Below are 11,937 nucleotides of genomic sequence, written 5' to 3'. Positions count from 1 at the left end.
TTAGAGGATATACTGTTTTAGGAAAGTAGAAGAGTTTTCTCTAGGAGGACTATTAACAGATTGTCGATATTAGCAGCATTCTCAGAACCTTTATTATGTTATGGGAGGTAGTTTATAGGCAGGAGGTTCCCAGACAAGGTTCGAGCTTGATTCATCCAAGGCATATTTCTAAATTGTTTAGTCTAATTTAATAGAGTCTTACATTCAAGTTACAGAACGCAACCAAGGCCAATGACAATAGCTTATATTGTTTCAAAGGTTCTATTTTCTCAAAACTCTGAGGGAAGTTTCCCATGCTTGTTACTGTGGTTTTTGTTAGGTAGTATATGCCTTTCATGGGGAGTATTATCAATCAAACAGTGTTATTCATTTAAAATGTATTTGTACTTGTTTGGATACACGTACATTTATGAATTATATTGATTTTAAAACATATTTATTCTTCTATGCTTGACTTCCAGGTCTGTGTTCATTCAGAGATGATGCACCTAACCCTCAAAAGACTGCAGGCCCTGGGAAGTTTAGAGGTCAGGTGGGGTAGGGAGTAGGGGCATCCATGTGGAGACAGGGGGGTGAGGATGAGGTATGGGATGTGGAGCAGTCAGAGGGTAGATGGGGATGCAGGGAAAGGAATATGGGTGTAAAAATAAATTAATTTAAAAAACTGTAGTTTTTCATTTGATAATTGTCTAACAATATGAGGTTTGAGTTAATGCAGGGAAGACATCAACTTCAACAAATGGCCCTGGAAAAACTGAATGTTCACATATAGAATGATGTTAGATCTGTATTCACCACAGTCCACAGAAAATCAAATCCAAATATTTCAAAGATCTTAATGTGAGATCAGGAATAATTAAACTTCTCATAGAAAAATACGCAATACTGAATAAAATAGAAGTGTAGAGAAGGACATTCTGAATAAGACTTCTTTCAGACAGGATTTAAAGGTAACAATTGACAAGCAAGATCACATAAAAGTAAACATCTTTATGGTACATGGAATAATTGATCAAGTAAAGGTAAATTTCACAGGGTGGGGGAGAATCATTGGCAGCTATAGATCTGATAATATATTAATATCCAGGTTATATAGGGAATTTAAAACAAAGAAACAACCCAGAGAGCAAATGACTCAAATGAAAACTGGCGAAGAATCTACAGAGATGATTCAAAATGAAGAACTAGAAATGGATCACAAATTTCGAAGTAAGGTTTCAAACTCTTAGGATTTAGAGACTTTCAAATTAAGTCATTTGAGATTTCATGTTATAGTAGCCAGAAAGGCAAAGAAAAAGAAAGACCTGACATCACATGCTACAAAAGATGTTTGAAATGTGAACCTCTCTCCACTTTTGGTGGAAGCTCAAACAAGCACAATCAGAATGGAAATAATCAGAGGATTATGACAATCTAAAGGGTAATTTACCACATAACCCAGATTCACCACTCCTTGGCATATGCCAAAGGACTCAAGATACCACTCTTCAGATATTTCCTCATGTTCACTGTAGTAGTTATAATAGGTAAAAAGAGGAAACAACCTAAATGTCCTACATCTACTGAATATATGGAAAATATGTAGATACTTAGAATGTAATACTACCTTGTTGTAAAGAGACAATTTACCTTTTATAACATCACCACTTCTGTTTTGTTCCTGTACAATCATGTTCAGGATGCAATATGACAATCATACACTCCACCCTACTGGGTTACTGTGACAAAGAGAAATGATTGAGCAAGTAACCCAGTCAACACTCAAAGATGCCATTGTTTATCTTCTTTAATAAAGGGAATGGTCATTCATGTCTCAGCACACAGTTAGGAGAAAGTCCAGAGTCGCTTGCAAGATGCTGATCGTCCTTTTCACAGAAGCCTTGCTGACACTTATCTCAGCTCAGAGCACAGATGGACATATAAAGGAACATAGGGTAGGATATGGAGACACTGAAGAAAAAGAGATGATAAATTACAGAAATTGCTGAGAAGAGTCAGGCCTATATTATTTCTGTGATAAAGGCTAGAATTACTATGTTCTAAGCATATAGCATGGTCTTTAACTTAATATTCTTTACTTAATATACTTAATATCAGAAAGGCATATCATGTTTGAATCAAGGAATAAGATGGCCTGTTAGGTGTTTAGGCAATTTCTCACATTGTAAAGGAACATGGAAGAAAAGGACTGATTTAGGAGCATGTTTTTATAGTCAGAGCAAATAATAGCATGATCCAGCTTAGCTGCATAGTGAGTGATTGAAACACTTCAGGATTAATTCAAAGGTATAGAAATATAGAATAAATTTGCTGCTCTAGGCACTGACATACAAGTATGTGTCCAATCTACATATTTTACTCAGCCATCATACAGAATGTGAAGCAGAACATAGAAAATTTTAGATGTATATTCTGGAATTTGTCTCTTGAGTATACAAAAGATTAATGAAGAAAACAGTGAGTGACACATTCTCAGGATGAATTATGCAGCACAATTTTTGGAATATATACCATAATTACAAATATGGAGCAGTTTGATAGACATTATCCTGGGAGAATAAAAATATCTTTATGTTTTGACCTAGAGGGTAGGAGGACAGGAAAAGCCCAATGCACTTGCACCATAGGTCTATCCCCAAAACATCTTAGACACTAATTGTTGTGTCTTGGAAGGTTTACTCTGGAACTCCCATTTATTGCAGAACCTTTGTCAACTCTGAAACATTGTGATCTGAATTTTTTCATAGTCCTATATTTTATTTCAGGAGGTCAACAATGCTGAGCCCTCTGCTCTCCAAGCAGGTAAACCCAATCAATATCCCTTCATACAGTTTAATTGTATCTGTGTTAGTATGTTGTTTTATTATACTTTTGGCTTAGGAATGAATAGATACTACTTTCACTATGCAGGTAAATAAATGTTTCCTAACTTTGATCCTGGGTACATGACTGAGTTCATCCAACTGAATGAAAAGGAGAGCAAGCTTCCATAATAGCAGAAGAAATCTGTCTGTTTCCTCTCCAAGATCATCACTGTGAGATGAGGCAGAAACCAAAAGTACCTTAATACTGACTCCTCTGGTTGTGAGAGTCCATGGTTTCATTCTTCTTTGGTGTTCATGTATATAATTGTAGGTCTTTTTGAGCATGATGGGGAAAGACTTGGACTTTCCAGTTTTCTCTTTGCCTCTCTAGTTACTAGATAATTGTCTTTGATTAAAACACAAAAGGATTAAGAATTCCTAGACATTTGCATTTAGTGAATTTGTAGGCGTCCATAATTGTACACCTCTTCCAAGATTTATATATATATATATATATATATATATATATATATATATATATATATATATATACTAAACAGCTAACTTAAATTTCATTGTAGAGATTAGAAACCCTGACTAAAACATTTTGCACAGGCGGAGAGTTCATATCATGCCCTGAGTTCCAATTGGCACCCCTCTTTATGTTAATATAGTACTCCTTTTCATTATTATACTTCTGTCTTTGGAGACATCTCAAATGATAAATTTGAGACCAAAACATTCATGGTTCCTAATATACATATACAAGGATTACAAATATAAAAACGTCTGTATTGTTAGAATGTGTAACTGGAAAACCAAGTATACAAGTGTATGGAAGAGTGAGCTAACAGCTGGTAGACAGGGACTGAGAGAGAGGGTTGTGTGATCAGGTCAGGGAAAGAAAACAAGAGGAAAGTTTTCTATATCTTCTGGACCTTTCTATGTAGATCCCAAGGAAAAAAGCCAGATCTCAGACAAAGAGTCATCTCCTGTTGATGTGAATGAACAGAATGATACACAGCCTGAAGAGTATTCTGAGACTGCTGGGAATGCACAGGAAAATCAACAGAAGGAAAAAGTAGAAAGGGTTCAGAGGCAACTTTCCTCTCCTCCTGACAACTCTGGAACAGCACAACAAGGAAGTCAGCAACAGGATTCTTCTCAGCGAGGACCTAATCATTACAGAAGCAATATATGGCAGCAATTAGAAGCTACTCTTTTAGGAATAGGAAAATTAGGAATTCTATGAATCCTCTACCCTGTAGTTATCCACGACTGTTTAAAATTTTTTAGGTAAGATGATTCTGAGTATATTCATCCAAGTAACTTAAATGTCAATGACAGTTATAAGTCAAATATAATAAATATAAAGACCTTTCCTCTTTTTTTGTCAAGTCATAGTGTGAAAATTAATTAGCAGGCAGCACATAGGCATGATATTATCCCAGTCCCCATTTCAAATCTTCTCATTCAGATAGTTCAGGGTGATATAACTCTGATGGTATAAGACTACATTGAACAAGCTCTCTAAGGTACTTGTGCTCATGAGGAACATAGCTCCACAGCTCCTTTTTATTAGTTATTAGCCTATAAATTGACATGGTTTATAGAGCTACAGATGCACCCTCCTGTTGGTCCCGTTTCTTCTGTGTTCACCCTCACTAACCTCACATCTCAAGTGTGTACCATCTGCCAAACTTCCACCAAAGATACTCAGATCCATTGTCTCTAAGTGGTACCTCTAACTGCTGAGGTCCGGTCTGTTGTTATGTATGTAATGCCAAATTCTATAACTGAGGTTCTGGGCCTACAAATGAGTTCTCATGTTTACAGGCTTTTGTGAAAACCTTGTTCCTTCATTTAAAATGATTGTTTAAATATAATGGCTACAGCCAATTACTGGAGGGATTAGAAGCAGGTGGGTTTTGAGTTACATTTTGGAGGTAGAGAAGAGAGAGGATAGAGAGAGGCCAGGAGGAGAAGGAGGAGAGGTGAATGGAGGAGGCTACCACCATGTGTTAGGTGAATCTTGAAACGATGGCCATGTACATTAACTTATTGGAGTAAAGAGGAGCCCAGAGGCAAATTAATTAATGGGATTATTGGCTGGGAAAGAGATATAACAGTATAGAGGATAGATGTCTGCAAAGCCCTTATATTTTTTAGGCTTTTGTAAATAGAATGATTGTGTATGTCATTTATCCATGAGCTGAATGAGCAAAGGTGAGGGTAGAAATGACATTTTGGAATTAAAAATTTGTACAAAAAAAATGGCACCCAAATGTGGGGCACCAATATTTTGTACAATGACCTTAGCTTAACTATGACTAGCTTACAAATAAATGAGATTCAGACTATGGTTATTTTATTTGACAGTTTCTGGGGGAGGAGAGAATCCCTAATCTACTCCTCTATTGCCCTGCCTACTTCCTCACCAGTATACCCCACATACATGTCTAACAGAATATAACTCTCTTAGGGGAAATTGTTTCCTTGGCAACTGAAATGCATTATACTTCAATTTAAAATTATAATGTAGAAATTATGTACTTTCCTTATAAATATGTGTTGGAAATATAAAACTTTTTATGACTTTTATTCAGGAACTGAATGTTCAAGGCTGGATAGAAACACAAATTTTCTACAATAAAATGGCACTCAACTTACATAATTTAAAACCCTAACTTACAGTCAAAAAGAACTGGGCAAAAGGCAGAGAAAAGTCCGGCTATCAGGACAAGAGGTCTCATCTCTTAAATAAATACACAAACACCAAAAATAGACAAATGCTTCCTGGAATTGTACACAATTTGAGCAGCTGGAAAGAAAATATTTAGCTTAGAGGAGGAATGTACAGGGAGATAGTACGGAAGGTAGCTTTTTAAAATTAAGCCAGTACTAAATTTAAAAGCAAAATATAAAAGTTGGAATTTCTTGCAAGGGCAGAGAGGCTGAGCAGTAGGAGCCAGCTACCATTTACACATGAACTAAAGGCAGCTAATACAGCAGTGGCTGGCAAAACCTGTGGAGACTTACAGAGACCACAGCTGCAGTAAAAGCCACTTTAGGTTCTCTCTATCTTGGCACCAAATGTCCCCCCTCCCCTGCTTCAGTGAGGGTACATCCCCACCCACCCACAACACCTATCTCCCTGTGCTGGCCTTCCCTTACACTGGGGCATCAAGCCTTCACAGGACCAAGGACCTCTACTCCCACTGATGTCCAACAAGGCTATTCTCTGCTATATAAGTGGCTGGAGCCACGGTGCTTTATACATACTTTTTGGTTGGTGGTTTAGTCCTTGGGAGCTCTGGGTGTACTGATACATTCATATTGTTGTTCCTCCCATGGGGTTGTAAATCCCTTCAGCCCCTTGGATCATTTCTCTAGCGCATCCACTGGGGACCTTTTGCTCTGTCCAATGGTTGGCTGAGAGCATCCAACCCTGTGTTCCTCAGGCACTGGAAGAGTCTCTCAGAAGACAGCTTTATCAGACTACTCTCAGGAAGCACTTGTTGGGATCCACAAAAGTAATTGTATATGGGATGGATCCCCAGGTGGGGCAGTCTCTGTATGGCCTTTCCTTCAGTCTCTGCTCCACACTTTTTCTCTGTATTTCCTCCCAGGGGCATTTTGTTCTCCCTTTGAAGATGGAGCAAAGTATCCACACTTTGGTCTTCATTCTTGAGCTTCATGTGGTCTGTGAATAGTATCTTGGGTATTCCAAGTTCCTGGACTGTCTTAGTTAGGGTTCTACTGCTGTGAACAGACAACACGACCAAGGCAAGTCTTATAAAAAAAAAAACAACATTTCATTGGGGATGGCTTACAGGCTCAGAGGTTCAGTCCATTATCATCAAGGTGAGAGCATGGCAGTATCCAGGCAGGCATGGCACAGGCAGAGCTGAGAGTTCTGTGTCTTCATCCAAGGGCTGCTAGTGGAAGACTAACTTCCAGGCGCCTAGGGTGAGAGTATTAAGCCCACACCCACAGTGACATACCTACTCCTACCAGGTCACACCTATTCGAACAAGGCCACACCTCCAAATGGTACCACTCACTGACCCAAGAATATACAAACCATCACATTCCACTCCCTGGTCTCCATAGACTTGTTCAAACACATGAGTTTATGGGGGGTCATGCTTAAACATAGCATAATGCAAAATGCATTTAGTCCAACTTTTAAAGTCCTCATAGTCTATAGCAGTCTCAACAATGTTAAAAGTCCAAAGTTCAAGACCTCTTCTGAGATTCATCCAATCACTTAACTGTAACCCCCAAAGAAAGACAGGAAACCAGCTGGGCAAACTCCAAACTCTATCTCCATGGCTGATGTCAAAGCAGTCTTCAGAGCTCCAATACTCTTTCATCTTTGTTGTCTGCAACAAACTGCTTTCTCCTGGGCTGGTTCCACTCCCTATAGCAGCTTTCCTCAGCATGTATCCCATGACTCTGGCATCTTTAACATCTTTGAGTCTCCAAGGCAATTTCAATGTTAAAGCTTCTTGTTTTAGTGCCTGGGATTCCACTTGATCTTTTGGGCTCCTCCTAAGGGCTGGCATCACTTCTCCAGCTCTGCCCTCTGTAGTTAAGCTCAGGCTGATCAACTCCACTAAGGCTTCTCTTCTTGGTGATCATCCCATGGTACTGACATCTCCAATACACTGGGGTGTTCCACTCCAACTAGGCTTCACCAATAGCCTCTCATAGGTTCTCTTCATGGTGTCAAGCCTCAAATAATTTGTATGACCCCTTCAGACCTGGGCCATCAACTTCAACTGAGGCTGCACCTTCACCAATGGCCTTCCACTGTCCCTCACAGTGCCAACCCTCAGCTGTTCTTTATAACCACTTCATGCTTTCAAAACCAGTACTACCTTAATAACTCTTTCCATATTACAAAGTCCTGCTGCAGCAAGAGGTACAACTTTGGCTATCTCTGGAACACAGCCTCTTTGTGCTTTCAGAGCACACTTCCCAGAAGGTGTCACCTCAGTGTCACTGGTCTCTTCTTAATCACTGCTAATTTTTTAGCTCCAGCTAACCAGTATCAATTGTCCAAGTTGTCCTTTCTATTATTCACTCTAAAGCCAGAGCCACATGGCTGAAACTGCAGAGTTCTGCTGTTTGCAGGAGCTGGAACATGGCTCCCTTGTTCTATTACATTATCACCAGCTTTCTGTTCTCCAACTCCTTCACTAACTAAGATTGGCTGTAGATTGTCCATATTTATGGAGTACAGGTTATAAAGTGAAACCTAATGATTCTTTTGGTATGTATATGTATTCTTTGAGGAAGTCCTCACAACTAATGGCTACTGGAAACTGGAGAATAAGTTCTGTTGTGTTAGAAGGAGGCTTGTATTCAGGCAGCTCCCACCAGGCTAGAACAGCTCCATGAGAAGTTTATTGGGGGGAAGCAGTGAAGAGAAGAGGACAAAGAGGGCAAAGGTAAAGGAGGAGGAGGAGGAGAACAGGGGAAGGGTTGGTGGTCTCTGCCTTTTATTTGGGCCATTATGAAATCAAACTAAACCCCTCACATTATTTCTACCTTGATCTAAACTGGATATCTTAATACTCTCCTCATGGTGTTGAATGACAAGTTAGCAGCTCATGCTGACTAATTTGGACCATTAAAGTAAAGGATGAGCAGTGATTGCCTATGTATAGTATACTAAAAAGAAGAAAAAGTATAGCACCCAGTATCCAAGAGGACTACTTGGAAAGAAAATACCGAGTGTTCAAAATGAAGAACAAAGGAAGACAGTTAAAGGCATACTAGCTCCTGGACCAGAGAACAAATTCAAGAATTATCCCAGATTAATTGATTTTTCAGAAAATTGAACATGAACCAACATTTTCCCAATATAACTAGAGAGGAATAACTGTCAGAATATTATGTATTTAAAAACAGCACTCTACTGAAAAGAAATGAAAGAACAGCACGCAGATACTGTATAACAGTGCTCTAATGAAAAAACTATCTATTTAAATGCTGTAAACACCAACCTAAAAGCATTCATAAAAGTGATCAGTCAATTGCAGTGGAAGTGATTAAAAGTATTTTTTTTTTTTGAAGAAAGCTTAGCCAAACTCACTGCCATGGGATTTGCAGAAGATAGACGTTCTCAAAAAGATTAGAACATGAAACAATGTTAAATATAGGAGATGTTTACTCACACTGCTCTACAGAAAAAATTGTACTACAATTTCATTGACTAATTTTACTTTAACAGCTGTTAGGGTATTAAATTAAAGCAAAAAGTTCTTGGTTTTGTAATATGTATGAGTAGGGGGATCCCAGATTACGATCAGAGAAGTTCTGAGTAAATCTAAACATGAGTAAAGGTATAACAATCAGATTTTCAATTTCATATTGCAAAGGCATGTTATAAATGTGTTTAAAGTCACAGTGAGAGGACAAATTACAACCATGCTCAACCCGAAATACTTTAGGAAAACTTTATGGTCTTTGCATCTTTGCAAATAGCTCAGAGCAATAAATATACCATTGACAGAGACAGGCATTTTGTCATATACCAGTAACTCTGGCCCAAGGAAGACAGGAAGCAGAAGGATTAGCATTCAAAGCCCAGCTGGAATACACAGTGATAGATTAATTTTTGATTGGATCCGTGCCCTGAGGGACTCACTGATTTCCCAAAGGCCCTCGGTTAGGGACTCAGTCCCCAGCATTTCATATAAAAACCATAGGCCAAAGTGTCATGTTATAATACTTAATGTGTAATATTTCTTTGAGAAGACAATGGACTAGGGAAATTCTTTTTAATGAGCCCTAGAAGTCATCATAAAATTTGTACCATCCTGCTTTATTTGAAAGAACAATTATTCTGCTTTATTGTTTTAAAGGGCCCCAAGAGCAACATAGTCATAACATTTTTTTCACTTTTATTTTATTTATTCATGTATTTTTATTTATTTTATAACTTAATTGATTTCTTCTTTTTTTACACTCCATATTTTATCTCCCCCCATCCACTCTCCGACTGTTCCACATCCCATAACTCCTCCCCAGACCCATGTCTCCATATGGATGTCCCCCACCTAACCCCACCTGAACTCTAAATTCCCTGGGACCTCCAGTCCCTTGAGGTTAGGTGCATCACCTCTGAATGAACACCGACCCAGCAATTCTCTACTGTATGTGTGTTGAGGCCTCATTTCAGCTGGTGTATGCTGCCTGTTTTGTGGTCCAGTGTTTGAGAGATCTCAGGGGTCCAGATTAATTGAGACTACTGGTCCTCCTGCAGGGTCACCATTCTCCTCAGCTTCTTTCCACCTTCCCTAAATCAAAAACAGGAGTCAGCTGCTTCTGTTCATTGACTGTGTGCAAATATATGCCTCTGACTCTTTCAACTGCTTGTTGGGTCTTTCAGAGGGCAGTCATGATAGGTCCCTGTTTGTGAGTGCTCCATAGCCTCAGTAATAGAGTCAGGTCTTGGGACCTCCCCTTGAGCTGGATCCCGCTCCTCTCCATTTCCATCCTTGTAACTCTTTCAGACGGGAACAATTATGAGTCAGAGTTGGTAATAGACAGGCTTCAAAGCACCTAGGACTTTCTTAGATCTCTGCTGTTTGAACTCTCTTCTCATCTAGTACCTCTCAACATTATTTCTGAGTCCCATGTTTAAGGTTTTCTTTTCTCAACCAGGAAATGTCATGAGTTAAGTAAAAAGACACCATTGTTGATTGTAACCATCGTTGGCTGTACCTTCTTCTAGATGCATGTCAGTTTTTAATCTGAATTTTATCTGGCATGCTTAACTTGAAAAATATTGCATCACTCTAAACAAAATAGTTACCACTGGAAAAAAATCTAGAATCTGAGTAAAAAGTTGTAAAACATATTTATGCTTCTTATTCTATGCTGATTTTTTTTCCCTGTAAATGAGTTTAAAATAGTCTTTCTTAGTAATGTGGTTCCTGAGATCGAACCCTCAACCAAGGAATGAGCACAAGATAGAACTAGGCCTCTTGCGCATGTGTAACAGCTGTGCAGCTTGGTCTTTATCTATGTACCCCAACAATTGGAGCAGGACTGTCCCTGCCAGCCTGGAGTTTCTCTTCTCTAACTGGGCGGCCTTTGCCTGGACTTAGTGACAGGGCACCTGCATAGTACTGCAGTCACTTTATGTGCTGTGATTAGAGTAGGTTTGTACTGTGTGCAGTGCTTAGGAGGGAGGGATGGGGGATCTGCATAAGGGAGCACTGGAAGGAGAGAGTGGACTGATATGGTTACATAAAATGAATACATGAATTAATGAAAATTTCGCTGGACTATGGAAGTCATTGTGGCAAATATTAATTGGGATGATAGTTGGGAAGAAGCCATTGTAGCTAAGAAGATTAATAGATCAATACTCCTGATGTATTGAAATGAAGCCTTAAAATAACTCTTGGTCTTTCAGTCTGGTTATTGGGAAATACCTTGGGTAAAAAGGCATAGCTGTTGTATTAATTCAGTGTATACACTTATACTTAATTCATTTTACAAACATGTTTACTTGAATTCATAGTTCTTCCAAGCAGTTTCTGTCTCTTTGTACTGGGAATGAACAGAGTCCTGTCCATGAATTCTGAATATAATAACATGCTTTGTTTATTATGATTGTCATTTTTCCACACTGAACAACATTGGAACTTGCTCTTTCTATCTCTTTTTATACTTACTATCCAGCCTTTCTCTATCTTGTCTAACATTACCCTTCCTACCACTGAATACCCTTTTTTGTCTGTTGTCTTCTGCATATCGACTCTTCTTTGTATTCCCAAATGAGTAAAGAACATGTGGCTCTTTCTGTGTCTTCTTTACTTCCTTTGCTAGAATTTTTTCCAGTTCCATCAACATTACTACAAACGTGTAGTTATGGAATATTTTAAAATCGATTTTATATGTTGATACTCTTCAATTATGCTTCAATATGTTTTGTTCTTCCTTTAAACATTGATGGGCATTTCAGTAGATGTTACATGAAATTAGCATGGAATTATGGATATAACTGATATTCTGGTGTAAATTCATTTGTTACATAACCAACAACAGGGCATTAATATTACAACTTAATTTATTTTTTCTTTTTTAAAAATGTAAATAAATTGAGTACTAA

This window comes from Mus pahari, chromosome 2, assembly GCF_900095145.1.
Source record: "Mus pahari chromosome 2, PAHARI_EIJ_v1.1, whole genome shotgun sequence".
Classification (NCBI taxonomy): domain Eukaryota; kingdom Metazoa; phylum Chordata; class Mammalia; order Rodentia; family Muridae; genus Mus; species Mus pahari.
The sequence above is the reverse complement of the archived record's forward strand: the minus strand, read 5'-3'. Positions refer to the sequence as shown.